At 46.9% G+C, this 14,334-nt stretch overlaps 1 protein-coding gene across 2 annotated transcripts in view; it reads left to right on the top strand.

The window, feature by feature from the left end:
• Positions 1–8,205: 8,205 nt before the first annotated feature.
• HIPK1 (homeodomain interacting protein kinase 1) overlaps positions 8,206–14,334 on the top strand; it is a 53,052-nt gene continuing 46,923 nt past the window's right edge. For both annotated transcript variants that reach the window (XM_036765780.1, XM_036765779.1), the window contains exon 1: positions 8,206–8,304. The gene's annotated coding sequence lies outside the window, so the exon portion shown is untranslated. The remainder of the gene's footprint in view (positions 8,305–14,334) is intronic.

The following is a 14,334-nucleotide window of genomic DNA, read 5'->3' as shown; positions in this document are numbered from 1 at the left end:
TTGACTGAATGAATGAAAAATATTTATGAAATGATTTACTTGCTTGGTGCCAAGCACTGTGCTAATGTGTGTGATGGTATGCTAGTAGGGACTCAGGAGAGTTTGTTACCAGCTGGCTAGCCTTTCTGCCAGTCATTGAGATCAGTTTAAATATTGTCAGTTCTCTCTAAATTTTGTCTTTAACCTGAGGCAAATTCCTGCATCACTTTCCCTACTAGTAATGAAATGTAATATCCAAGAACAATTTAATGCCTTTCCTACAGAGTGCCTGAGAACTGTTGATCACGATTGGATGAATTTAAAACATGAAGGATCCCTAGCAGAAGTGAGTTTGGAAGGAGAGGAAGTTTATCTGACTTGCAGCTGAAATCTTCCTTGTATGTTACCTCCTCCACCAGAATTGGAGCTCCTTGAGTACAGGGACTGTCTGCTTTTATACTTCTATCTCCAACGCTTAGCACAATGCTTTGCACATAAGTGCTTAGTAAATGCTTCATTCATTAATTTTGAATAGTGGGTGGGGGGCACATGTACAAATGTTTAGTGGAAGAGGCTTTCTAACTTACATATGGTAGTCAATATTCTAAATATAATTATCCTAATAATATTCTAATAGAATTAACAAGACTTTGCAACTGTTGGATATGTGGGTTGAGTGAGAAAGAAGAGCTGAGGATGACTATAAGGTTGTGAGATTTGGTAACTCAACAAAAATAGGGAAGTTAAGATGGAATGTTGAGGGGAAAATATAAAAATAATTGTTTTGGAGATGTTGAATCTGAGATGCCTAGGAGACATCCGAGTGGAGATATCCATTGGCAGCTATGATAAAGGAAGAGAGAGGAGAGCTGAATATACAGATTTGGGGAGTTATCTGTTAATCTATGCCAAAACCCTGGGAATTGATGAACTCACCACTCGAAGAAGGTGCAGGACACAACCCAGGAGAGCACTTACCCAGAGGGGGCAGGAGGATCATATTAAGGAAATTGAAAAGACCTGCACTGTAGGAGGAGAGCAGTGACAGTGTAGTGTTAGGGAAACCAAGCAAAGAGAGAGTTTTCACAATGGGGGAGGGGGTGTGATCAGTAGTGTCCAATGCAGTAGAAAAGGAAGGTGGCTATTCCAGGGGCTACATGTGGCTTTCTAGGTCCTCAAGTGCAGCCCTTTGACCGACTCCAAACTTGACAGGACAATGAAAGAGTCCAAGTCTCTCACTGTACAGATGAGGGAACTGGGGCCTAGATGAATTAAGTAACTTGCCCAGGATCACAAAACTAATAAGTATCTGAGATAGATTTGAATTCATGTCCTTCTGGTTCCAAGTCCAATACCTTATCCACCATGCCATATGGATTCTGGTCTTGGGTGCTCCATCTTAGCAGAAGGTCATGTAGTATGGTGGAAAGTGGTCTGGGAGTGAAGAGGCTTGGATTTTAGTTTTGGCCCTACCATTGACTTGCTTCATGACTCAGGGAAAATAGTTTGACTTCTCTGGGTACTGCCGTCTTCATCTGTCAAGGGATGGGCTTCAATCCACAAATAGAAGACTGGACTGGATACTAAGTTCTCTTCTAGTTCCACTGTTCTGTGCTTCTGCAGCAGTTAACTTGGACTGACTCATTGCTTCCAATTTCACAGCCACCATAATATGCCAATCCCTTATTGTCTAAAACCTATGTCATTCTTGTGCTAGATTTCTAGGAGCACAAAGGGCCAGGGCAGTCAGTAAACAGTTATTAAGCCCCTGCTATGTTCCAGGAACTATACTAAGCATTGAGGATGTGAAAGGTCAAAGACAATATCTGTTCTCAAAGACCTCATGGTTTAAAGGTGGAGACAGCATGCAAACAACTATGTACAAACAACCTATGTATAGGATTAATTGAAAATAATTGACAGAAATTAGGGGTATCAGGAAAGTTTCCTGTAGGAGGCAGAATTTTAGTTGTTATTTAAAGGAATCCAAGGAAGTCAAGAGGCAGAGATGAGGAAGAGTATTCCAGACATGGGAGACAGCCAGTGAAAATCTCTAAGAGTGTTTTGTTTGAGGAACAGCAAGGAGACCAATGTCACTGGATCTTAGAGTAGATGGAGAGAAGAGGGGAGTGTAAGATTAGAAAGGTGAGGTAGAGGAGGCAGGTTATAAAGGGCTATGAATGCCAGAGACTATTGCATTAGAATCTGAAAGTGATAGGGAGTCACTGGAGTTTACTGGGGAAAGGTGGGGCATGGGGTGGGGAAGGCAGGAAGAAAGGTAAAATGGTCAGACCTACCCTTTAGGAAGGAATGGAGAGACAGGTGGTAGGCAGACCAACCAGCAGACTATTTCAATAGTTCAAGGGTGAGGTGATAAGGGCCTGCACCAGGATGGTGGCAACATTGGCGGGGAGGGGACTTGTTTAAGAGATACTAGGAGGGTAAAACTAATAGGCTTTGGCAACAGATTAAAAATGGGGGTGAGAATGAGGAAGGATGACATCTTGGTTTGGAGCCTGGGTAATGGAGAGGATGGTGGGAATTGACAATAAGAGAGAACTTTTGCTTTCATAATGTACCTCATTATATGAGATGGGGTGAAGGTGGAGACAGTGGCAGAATCAGGGAGATTTTAGTTGAGGAGGAGGTTGAGAAGAGGAAGCTAGAGGCAAATAGCCTTCATTTTTTTCAATGAAATATGAGGCAAGGTTCTCAGCTGAGAGGGGGGAGGGTACCATAGGAGGTTTGAGGAAGGATGAAAAGATTTGGGAAAACCACTGTGGTGAGTTGTCCTTTGTAATTTTTTTCCTGCTTATTTGTCTGGATCTCCCACCCAAGAACCTGGAAAAATCCACGTGGCAGACAGTTCAGAAGTTTGCCTCCATACTTGTTCTATTTCTGATTGATTTAATAAGGCCCACAATAATTCCCTAGTGCAGCAAATGTAATGTGGTGGTGGCAGTGGAAAGATCACTGTAGTCAAATGACCTTGGTTCAAATCCTGGCTCTGCTTCTTATTAGCTTGTACGACTTTGAAAAAATCATTCAACCTCCATGGGACTATTTCTTCATCCTGCAAAATGGAGGTTAGACTGGCTGACCATTGAACTTAAGTACCTTCTAGCTCCAAGTCTGTGATTCCAGGAATCTCTTAAGAGGCAGCATGAAGTATTGAAGTACTAGACACTGAAACAGGAAGATAATCATAAGAGCTAATATTTATTTAGTACTTATGTGCCAGGCATTGGTTGGACCTACCTGTGGATCAAATGGAGTACTGTAAATAAGGTGCTCTGCAGCCTTCAAGCACTCATTTGGGTTTGGGTTTGTCTTTTTTTGTAGTCAGACCCCAAAACGTCCCCCAGTTCCGTTGATGCATGAACCCCACGTACAGTATCGATTACCCTGTGTGCATAGTCTTGGCCAGGCTGTCTGGGGATGGAGAGGAGGGACATTGCTCCTCCACTTCAGAAGCTGTTTAATGAGGAAGGTTTACAAAAGAATTTAAGTTCATTTGTAAAACAACCTATGGACACAAGCAAATGTGGTGCAGAGGGGTATAGTATTATTCTGAGTGGGAGAGAGTGAGGAGGAATTGAAAGGCTCAAATAGGGTGGAGTTAGAGACTGCTTCTTGGAAGTAAATTTAGAGAGGAAGGGCCATAAATTGCTATGGAGGGGGAGATGGGAGGTCAAAAGCACACAAAAACATGACATTAGCTGGGAGGAATGTGACAAAGGTGCTTCGGATTTTTCAGAATGATCCTGATAACAGGGTCTTGTAAAAGGAATATCCTTTGTGCAGACCCTGTCTCCCCGTCTGGTGCTCAGAAAATATGGTCCCTCTAATTATGGCAGAGTATATTGTCTGGAGTATATTTCAAGTGCTAAAAACCAGGACTAGCTTTTCTGTCCTTTTCCTCTGGGTTACCAAGCTGTAATACTCAGACCCATTCTCGGATATCTTGTAATTTCTCGGGACAGTGGAACACGGGGGAATATGGGGACATCTCTGATTTCTTACTTCCTCTCCCCTTCCCCCCTCTTCCCATGGCCTGTCACCTCAGTGATCAAGGCTGGTGCACTGTGTTCCTTCCTGTGTTATTTCTCAAACAGAAAGGAGGAAGTTCCTGCAAAAATCAATAAACACAACTGTCTCGTGGGATTGGGTATTCTGGCTAATCCTGGTCCTCTAGGGGAATGCACTTCCCTGTTCCCTGTACTGTGCAAGTCAAATGATTTTTTCCTCCAAAGGGCAATGTGACCATTTCAAAGTATCTTCACAGATGGCTTGTCTGCTTTCTAAGGGGATAAGACCATAAAAAGTGGTAATAACTCATGGTGCTTTACAATTTATAAAGCATTTGACTCAAAATAGTTTTGTGAAGTAGGTAACATATGTGAATGCCTATTTGACAGTTGAGGAGAGTGGGCGGGGGGAGACACAGCATGTAACTTCCTAGGGTCACACAGTGTCAGCAGAGCTGTGACTAGGCTGGGCTAATAGGGACTGACCTCAAGATGTTAAATGTAGAGATGGTGGCAGTGCTCATCCTCTTCATCTGGTAGAAACACCTCAGCTCAGTATCTAGTTAGCAAGAATGATAGCTGCAGAATAGTCTGACCTGTGACACATGCTGGCTGTGTGACCCTGGGCAGGTCACTTACCTCAGTCTTCCTCCCTCCTTCCCCCCTCTCCCCCCCACCCCAGCCCCTGGCGGCAGCTAAGACTATAATTTGTAGTGCAGGTACTGATTTGCATTGCCAGTTTCCTCATTGAAAGTTCCTAGACTACTGAAATCATGGGGCCAGCCCCCCAAAATAAAATGACCACAACACAGGTGAGCTCCTCCCTGCCCTGCTCCCCTTAGCCAAGGCCTCTCTGGAAGCAGCTGCATTGTGTTCTGTTATCTCTTTTTTCCTCCCACGAGGCAATGTTCAGGGGCTTTGCTCCTATGGGGTCTTTTGTTCCAAGCTCCATTGTGTTCCTTCCCCTAGATGAATTTAATTTATCTTCACCTGGAGCACACCTCTTGGTGGTATTGGTGGTAAGAACTGCTAGTTCCACCTTGGTTCTGAGTGTCACAGCTGAGGGCTCATCCCCCGTTCCTCTTTATTCCAGATCAAATGCTCTTCCCTCTAGACCAGGTTGCCTTTTGGAAAGTTTTTTTTAAATTAATTTATTTTTAGTTTTTAGTTTTAGTTTTCAACATTCACTTCCACAAAATTTTGAGGTCCAAATTTTCTCCCCATCTCTCTCCTCCCCCCACCCCAAGACAGTGTACATTCAGATTAACCCCTTCCTCCAATCTGCCCTCCCTTCTATCACCATTCCCCCCCTCTCTTATCACCTTCCCTTTCCATTAATAATAAAAAAACAAGTTATAGTAGACTAGAATGAACATTAGTATCAGGTTCAGGTTATCTGGGTTCCATGTGTGACAGTGGACGAGTCACACAGCTTCTCTGGGCCTCAGTTGCTCATGTGTAAAATGAGGCCATTGGTAGATTTTGAGGTCCCTGCCGGCTCTAAATCTGTGACCCTTCAGCTTGAGTCATTCTCCTTCAACCTTTTCTCATGTTCTTCCAAATTTCTCCCTCCTAAATTCAATCTCTGGCCTTTTTTGCAAGTCCAAAGTCCTCTAAATTGCTTTTTGATTTTCTTTTTCTGAATCACTTTGAATGCTTTTCTTTGTTCTGTCACAGAAACTATGGAATCATAAAGTCATTCTTGACTCTTCCCTCTCCCTCAGGTTCAATTAGTTGCTCTGACTTGCTAATTCCTTCTATCTCTCAGGTAAGCACCCTTGTCTCCATTTACTTTACCATGAGTTATAACTAGGATGGGACAGCTGTGATTTTGGCCCTAGGAACTGACAATCTGGAGGGGCATACGTTTTCCTCTGGTGGTTTAGAGTAGAGGTGTCTAACACACAGCCCTTGGGCACATGCCAACCAACACTCCTGAATGCAGCCCAAAACAAATTCAAATGTAACAAAATAAAAACACGGTAAAACAGAGATAATGTTAATATGTGGCTTTCTAAGTCAATATGCAGCCACCACAACGTCATCTTCTAGCAGGCACCTAAAGTCAGTCTGGAGGAGGTGGGCCCCAAAGGGAGGGTGGGGAGTGTGAAGGAGTGGGGTTTGGGGCCAGCTGAGACTGGAGGAGGTAAGAAGGCTGGACATTCTCTTCTATTTTGACTGTCTTCTGTGTGTCTTTGCCACTACTCACCTTCAACTGTCATTTTTGTTGCCCCTCCCCCAACTGCTTCTCCCAAACGGTTTTCCTCAAGTGAAAAACTTTCTAGTAGTATCTTTAACAGACACTATCCTAGTTCAGATCTTCATCACCTCTACCTTAGACTCTGATAACAGTCTCCTAATTGTTTTCTTCCCTCCCAGGCTCTCCAATCTTCAACTGATCCTCCACCTAATTTCGAAGTTACCTTAAAAACCTTCTGTGGCTCCCTGTTGCCTATGGGATAAAATACAAATTCCTTTGCTTGGCACTCAAGGCCTTCCACAATTTCTCTCTCCTCCCTATATGTAGATTCAAGACTAATTTGGGGGTATTCCTTCTTGAGCCAAGCCTACATATTCCCCTAACTCCCTGCTCCAGCTCTGTCCTGTAAAATCATCCCCACATCCCCATGCCTGGTTTCCACTCTCCGTATTTCACCTTCTCGCAATCCTCCTTTTCTAGTCTTGTCTTGGGCACTCCTTCCTCCATGAAGCAGCCCTCCGGCTGTTCTTCCCTTTCTCAATTTCTCTACCGCATTACTTTTTAAAATGTCATTTTCTTCCAGCAGAGTGCCAACTCTCCAAAGAGGTAACACTCCTCTCCAGGCTGCTCCTGACTTGGTCGAAGGAGTCGGCCTGCAGTGGTCCTGAAAGCTGACTTCATCCCGGAATCACTTCTGACAGAGGGAATGCTCTCGTTCCCAGCGGCTTCTCCTAACTTTCCAGCCTGATCTCTGATTCTCTCTGAGCCTTGGTCTCTATCCCCCTCCCTTTTCCTCGGCTCCCACTTGCCGTTAGAATGGAAGCCCTCTGAGGGAAGGGGTTGTTCTGGTGCGGAGCAGCACGTGCTTAAACACTGTATTTGACCCGGATCCCTCTCCTGTGAAGGGCTCGATCGGATCGTAGGGAGCCCCCGGGGTGACACGGTCAGATCTGCCCTTTGCGAGGGTCACTTTGGCAGTGGGGCTGGGGAGACGGACCAGAAGCCACGGCCGCAGTCCGAGCGGGGCAGTGGACGTGGACAACAAGGGCCAGGCTGTTCTTGGGGAATCCACGTCCCACACCCCATGAACCCTGGCGAAAATGGGAGGATGGGACGTGGGCCGTGATGCTATACGGGAGACCTGGGAGGCGGCGGGACGGGAGGAGGGGGTGGACAAGGTGCAGGGAGGTCAAGGCCTGGGCACCTTTCGAGGTCACCGGGGATGGCACACCGCCTCAAGCTGCCCGGCTTCCCGGGGGTAGTGGGCTTGGTCAGGCCCGATGACGTCACACTGAGCACCGGTGACGTCACACGGCGGGCAGTTTCCCGATCGGCCCCCTCCCCCCTTTCGGAAGGCGAGTCCCGCCCAGAGTGACCACCGCGGGCTCTGCGGTGAGAAGGCGCTGGCAGGCCGGCCCCACGCCCTAGGCACCTAACTCGATCCACGCTGGCTCCCCACGGAGGCCCACCCGATCGCCCTCGCAAGATGATCTCAGACACTGACGACCGCATCATGGCGGCGTCGGCGCCGGCGCCGACGCCGGCGGGCACTTCCGCCCCTGTAGGTGTCATGGCGGCGAGGGGCGGGCTCCCAGCGAGTAGTTCCGGCCTGGCGGGGCTGGGCCGGGGCCGGGCTTGGGCTGGCTGGCGGAATGGGGGCGGCCGCTCGGCATTCGGCTGGCTGGGCCTGGCGGCTGTGCCTGCAGAACGAGGGGCCCGGCTGTGGCCCCGGACAGGCGGAGCGGGAGGTCGAGGCGGGAGCGCGGGGCTGAGGCCGCGGCGGCGGCGGCGGCGGCGGCGGCGGGAAGAAGCCGGAGCCGGGACCGGAGCCGGAGCCGGGGCCGGGGCTGGGGCCGGGGCCGGAGTCGGGAGCGGCGGCGGCGGCTGAGGCGGCGGCGGCTCCCCGCCTCCCCCCGGGACGGGACGGGACGGGCGGGCGCTGGGGAGGCTCCGGGGGGCGGGGGCCCGGGGCCCGGGCCGGCTCGGGCGGGGGGGATCATGACCCGGCGGCGGGGCCCCGGATCTCTCGGCCTCCGCCTCCGCCTCCTGCTCCTCCTGGCAGCCCCAGCCCGCGGCTGAGACCCAGACCCACCGGCGGTGAGTGGGGGTGCGGGGGACTGGCGGGGGGCGCCCGGGCCCGGCTCTGTCGGAACTCGCTCGTCCCGCGGGGGTGCGCGGCGCCGGGGAGCTCCTGGGTGAGGGGCTGAGCCTCCCTCGAGCGCCAGGCCCCCCATCCACCAGCGGAGCGGCCCCGCGTCCCGGCCCATGGGCGCTCGGGGGGCTGGCGGGCGGCGGGGGCGCGCTCGGAGCCCCTTCCCCAACTCCTGGCTCCGGCTCGCGCCCCGGGCGAGGGCGGGGAGGGGATGGGAGGCCCCTGTGCCTGGCAACGAGCCCTCGCCTCCCTCCAGTTTGTTGTGGTAACAGACCCAGCTGCCGGCCTGGGCTGGCCCTGGAGCTCGTGGGGTTTCCCCGAGTGGGCGAGGGTGGGGGCGAGGGCTGGCGAAGGAGAGCACATCACCCCCCACCTCTAGGGTCCTTCCCCGACTCGGGCCACCGAGCCCCATGTCACTAATCTGGGGGCAGAGCAGCATCACGTTTTCCATCCCAGATGATCTCATGGACTGGAGCCACCTTGGGAAGCGTCAATTAGAGCAACCGAAGTACCGAGGCCTTCCCCTCACCCCCACTCCCAGCCTCCATCTCCCCTCTTAAAGAAAAACCAAAAAAAAAACCCCAACCCATCTGTTATCTTTGAGAGGACCATGTCAGAAATAGAGGCTTCTTGCTAGTAGAAGAGAATGGCATGAGGAGATAGAACCCTCCAAATTTCCTCCTCCCAGCCTAGTGGAGTTAAATTATGTGGCTGCTGCTCTCTTGGCCAGCGTAAGACCTACAATTTTGCCCTTGTTTACGTAAAAGTTATTTTTGATTCCTGACTGCCTTCAGTTTTTCTCCCCGCAAGAGTACTGAGGATAAGCAAGGATGGCTACCTGCTTGTCGATTGCTCTCAGGTCTATGCCAGACCAAAGCTTTGAGGAAAACATTTTAAAAATCAGTTTAACACTGTCTTTCACAGTGACTTTTTCAGCCTGACATCTAGTCACTTGAACCTACGGCCATCCAGAACTCTCTAAAATTCTTTAAGTTACTGAACAGTTGCATTTGATAGAAGGAGCTTCCTTCCCCAGGAGCTCCCGGTACAAGCGCTGAAATTTACAACCTACCAAAAAAGTACCATGCAGATTGTTACAGATTTTTGAGAGAGAATGGGGAGGTTTGGTATTGAAGAGCTTTTGCTAGGATGACTTTTGGAAGCAGAGGTCTGCAGGCTAATAAAACATTTTATCATAAAATAGAGAACTTAAAGCCTCATAAACAGGCTTTTAGTGACAGTATCCTTGTATGTATATACCTTAATAATGGTATAGCTCCTATCATTCTCTGGGCTAACTGGTTTTATTGATTTTAGGACAAGTTGATTTGTAACATGAGCTCAAAATCAAATCAGAATTCCCCATTCCCCTTCTCTTTAAAGATAATTTTAAAGTTCACATAACACTAGAAAACAGAACCCTTCATCCTGTGATTTTGTGTTTTTTTAAGCACATCTAGTCTAATGGTGTGTAAGTAGAAACCAGTGAACCAAACCAGCCTGGTTAAGTGCCTCATAGTTTTAGTATTTGTGTAACTTTTGGTGAATGTTATACATTGTTGCAGGGCCCTTGTGGTATTGTGACCTCTCAAGTCTGGTTGCAACATACCTTTCCATCCTTCTCTCTATAATCTGTTACCTTGCACATGTCCCATTCTCTGTGACCTACCTACCCCCTCCGTGTACTGCAAGAGCTGCTCTTTCCTCCCTCCCTCCCCTATCCACAAAGCCCTACCTAGCCTTAAAGGCCTACTTGTAATGCCACACATCTCTCCTCATGAAGCAGTTACCTTATTTCCTCCCAGCCAGTTGCAATGTTGCTTTTTTCTCTAGCCCCTTTCACCCAGTGCCTTGCACATAGCCACTTAAATATATGTTGAATGGACTCATTTAGATAGAGTTCATAGCTCTTTATATTTAAGTTGAACACAAGTCCTCTGTTATCTAAGGATGATTTTTAAAGCAACCATTGACTGATGTCCAGGCCTGTTAGTAGAATTGGGAGGCACTTGAAAGAGTCTGACCACATTTTCATTTGCCCTCTTCTCTCCACTCACATACAGTTACCATCTTATTCCAGGCCCTCATCCCCATTTGTTTACATTATTGTTATAGTCTCTTAAATGGCCTCCCTGTTTAAAGTCCTTGTGTTTCCAACCCATCTTACACATGGCTACCAAAATAATTATCCCAAGTCGCATGTCTGACCTTGTCATTCCTCTGCCCCCAAGCCTTCAGTGGTCTCTGACACTCAGATAAGATGCAAACGCCTCAGCCTGGCTTGTAGGACCCTCCACAGACTGGCTTCAGCCTTCCCTTATAATTACTGCCCTTTATACAGTCTATATTCTAGCTGAACTGGTCTGCCAGGCAGCCGATCTTCCAATTGCCTTTTCACAAGTGTCTCCATACCTGGAATGCATGCCCTGCTCATCTACCCCTCAGAATTCTTATTCCTTCTCAGCTCAGCCCAAGTACATTATCTGGGGAAGCCTTCCCTGTTTTCCCACCAGGTGTTAGTACTTTCTCAAATTACACACCTGTATCTCCTCCCCCCCCCCCCCCCCCCCCCCACTTGAGCTTCTAAATGTGAAGAAGGCCTTTTAAATTTTGTCCTTCCATCCTCTTGGGATTGTTCCCTCCTGGGAGGGAATGAGTATTTATATAACTCCTACAATGGGCCAGGCACTGTGCTAAGCTCTGTCTTTGAAACAACCCTGCAAGAAAGGTGCAATTGTTATCCCCATTTTACTATTGAAGAAACTGAGGCAAACAGAGGTTAAGTGATTTGCCTAGGGTCACACAACTCATAAGTGTCCAAGGTCAGATTTGAGCTCAGGTCTTTCAGACTTTAGGCCCAGAGCTCTAGTCACTATACCACTACCTGCTTCATGCATATGGCTGTGCACATAGTAAGCAGTTAATAAATGTTTGGTGAATTAATGTGCACCCCCCCCCCACTCCCCACATCCACTCCATTTTACAGATGAGGAAATTGAAGCTCAACATTTTTAAGTGATTTACCCAAAGTCACACATATAATAAATGTCAGGTCCAGGGTTCAAACTCTTTTTTTCTTGACTTAAATCCAGTTCTTTTTCTACTTTGCTGTCATTCTTCTTATATTTGTTAATTTGTATCATATGTATATACTGTCTTATACCACCTCTACTCAATTTAAGCCAATTGAAGCCAGGGATACTGTTTAGTGCATATAGCAGGCACTAAGTAAATATTTGCAAACAGTGGTATTAGGATCTTCAGAATTTTAAGCTTGTTTTGTTGATCGCACACCTATCCTGTCTGTGGTCATCTTTTGGATTGGATTGCTGTGGTGTATCTCTCACTTCCTCTCCCCTCCGCCTTCTCCTTTAATCTTTTCTTGTTGCATCTGAGGTAATTTTACTCAGTCATTTCTTGCTTTCCTGAGTCTGAGGCTTCCATCAGCTGGTGAGCCTGCACTCCTCATTTTGTGTCTTTTAATTTGCTATACTCAGTTGTGTGTTTTCTGATTGTTTCATCTGGTAGGTATCTGCTTAACAAAGTTGTAGTCACCGGAACTATTTATGCAGTGCCCATTCTGTGCTAGGCCCAAGGACACAAAGACAAAACAAACAGTTCCTATTCTCAAGGATTTTAGGCTGTCTTGAGGGCAGACAGTATGTACACATTTAAGGAAATTCCAAATGTGGCCAAAAAGTGTGTGTTAAGCACCTGCTCTGTGCCGTTGTTAGTGCTGGCCTTACAAAGAAGGGCAAAGATGTGGTTCCTGCCTTCAAGGAGTTTACCATTTAGTAGCAGAGAGAACAGGTAACATACCTACATTACAAGATTCACACAGTTGGAATAGAAGGAAGGCCCTAGGTGTGTGTGGGATAGGGGTGGGGCTGGGGCACCAGGAAAAACTTCCTGCAGGAGGTAGGATTTGAGTGGAGTCTTGAAAGAAGCCAGAAAGTAGAGGTGAGGAAGAAGAGTGTGCCAGGTGTGGGGGAATAGTTAGTGAAAAGGCACCAGGTCAGGTGTTGGAGTGTCCTGTGTGAGGAAGTACAAAAGGGACAGTGTAGCTGGATCATAGAATGAATGGAGAGAATAAACTGTAAGAAGGCTGGGAAGGGCTTAGAGTGCCAGATGGAGGATTTGATAGTTGATTTTGGAGGTGAGGTAATATTGGGAGGTGCTGGAGCTCATTGAATGGGGGAAGGGCAGCGACATGGTCAGACGTGCATGTTAGGAAATACATGCCAAGTAATTTCCAGGGGAGGGTGCAAAGCTGAGGAGAAGGGCAATTTGAAGCAATGAAACAGGGGTCCAGAGGGCACAAGGGTTGGCCAAGGAAGAGGGGCAGAGATGCTGAAAGGATAGAGTCTAGAAACTTGTACACCTTGCGAGAACCAGGGCCTGTGTTCCAGTCTTAGCTTTGCCACCAACTATATTTCCCTTTGTTTTAGTAACCTCTGCTGAAATTTCTTCATCTGTAGGATGAGGGGGCTGGACTAGAGAGGGATTCTTAACCCTTTTTGTGTCACAGGCCTCTCTGGCAGTCAGGTAAAGCTTATGCACCTTTTCTCAGGATGTTTTTAAATGCATAAAACACATAGGATTACAAAGGAAGCCAATTAAAATACAGTTGTTAAACTATTTAAAAAAAATTCTTGAATCTCAGGACTAGATCTCTCAAAGTTTCTTTCAGCTCTAAGAATTCCACGAATCTGTGAGTTTTACCTCATGCATCTCTTATCCCACAACTCTCCTGCCAGTATTCTCTGATTCAGCCAAGTAAATCTCTTGCTGTTCTTTATTTTCCCTCCTTCCATTTCAGTTTACATATCTCTGCTTAGTTCATGCTCTTGAAACTGCCTCCTTCTTCCTCTGCTGAAGTGTTGTAACATTACCCAAGTTCTCTCTTCCTCAGGCCTTTCTGGATTGATTTGCACAAGGTCTCTACACAGTTTGGCCTTCTCATTTGTTGATAATGATGCAAATACTAAGATGAGTGTCCCTGACTTTTTTTTTTCACTTAAAAAAATATTGATCTTAAACATAACAAAACGATGAGTATTTTTGTATGTAAAGCAGAACAGAAAGAGAGGATTGTACATGTACCAGGGCCACATACAGCTGTCTTCTTCCTCCAACTATGTAACACATTCAGCATATTATTTTCAAAGCTGTCCTGCCTGTCCATTTTCCTGCTGTCTCTAGTCTTTCCTATGTGTATAAATCACACTTAATTACTTTGGGGAATTATTTTAGAATGTGTTCTTCTGTATATATAAATTTTTTATTTTACATTATCTTTGAAGAGTTACTGAAATTATTTCAGAAAGAAATAATCTGCCTGGGAGGGAAGCAGTTCTTATCCAGATAATGAAAGGCCTTGTGTAAGAAGCCCCCATAAAACACTAGAAACACCATAGGGCTATAGAGCTAATTTATTAACAGGAATTTCTGACCACCCTAAACTCTAGTTCACATGTCCAATGGGGAAGTGCTTTGTTTTTGCTTCAGATGGTTCCATTTGTGGGGTAATTCTGAAAGGAAAGGGGTGTGGGGAGTTTGTTTTATGCAAATTAAAGTCATAGATTTTCAAACCTCCTTTTTGCATTTCTACATTCAAAACCTGTGTGTGCATATTTCCTCATTTCTTCCCCCCCCTCTGAATCATAATTTCTCCTCCCTTTCCATATGATGATTTTTTGATGGGCTTGGCTAGAATAACAGCTTTTTAAAAGTTTATTTGGAAATAATTATGAGATGCCCTTTAGTATTTAGAGGGGGGTGGGGTGGGGAATGTGGCTTCCCTAGGTAAAAGTCCTGAGACTTTGATTTTATTTCTAGCACTTCTTTTGACTCCCTTGGTGACTCTGGCTGTAATCAGTCACTTAGAAGAGACTCATTTAGCCATAATTCCTTAGCATCCTAGGCTTTAAAATGGGAGAAATCTTACCTGCCATCTGGCATCTAGCCTCCCCACC

This window comes from Trichosurus vulpecula, chromosome 7 (genome assembly GCF_011100635.1).
Source record: "Trichosurus vulpecula isolate mTriVul1 chromosome 7, mTriVul1.pri, whole genome shotgun sequence".
NCBI classification, from domain to species: domain Eukaryota; kingdom Metazoa; phylum Chordata; class Mammalia; order Diprotodontia; family Phalangeridae; genus Trichosurus; species Trichosurus vulpecula.
This window is presented reverse-complemented; position numbering and strand designations above follow the sequence as displayed.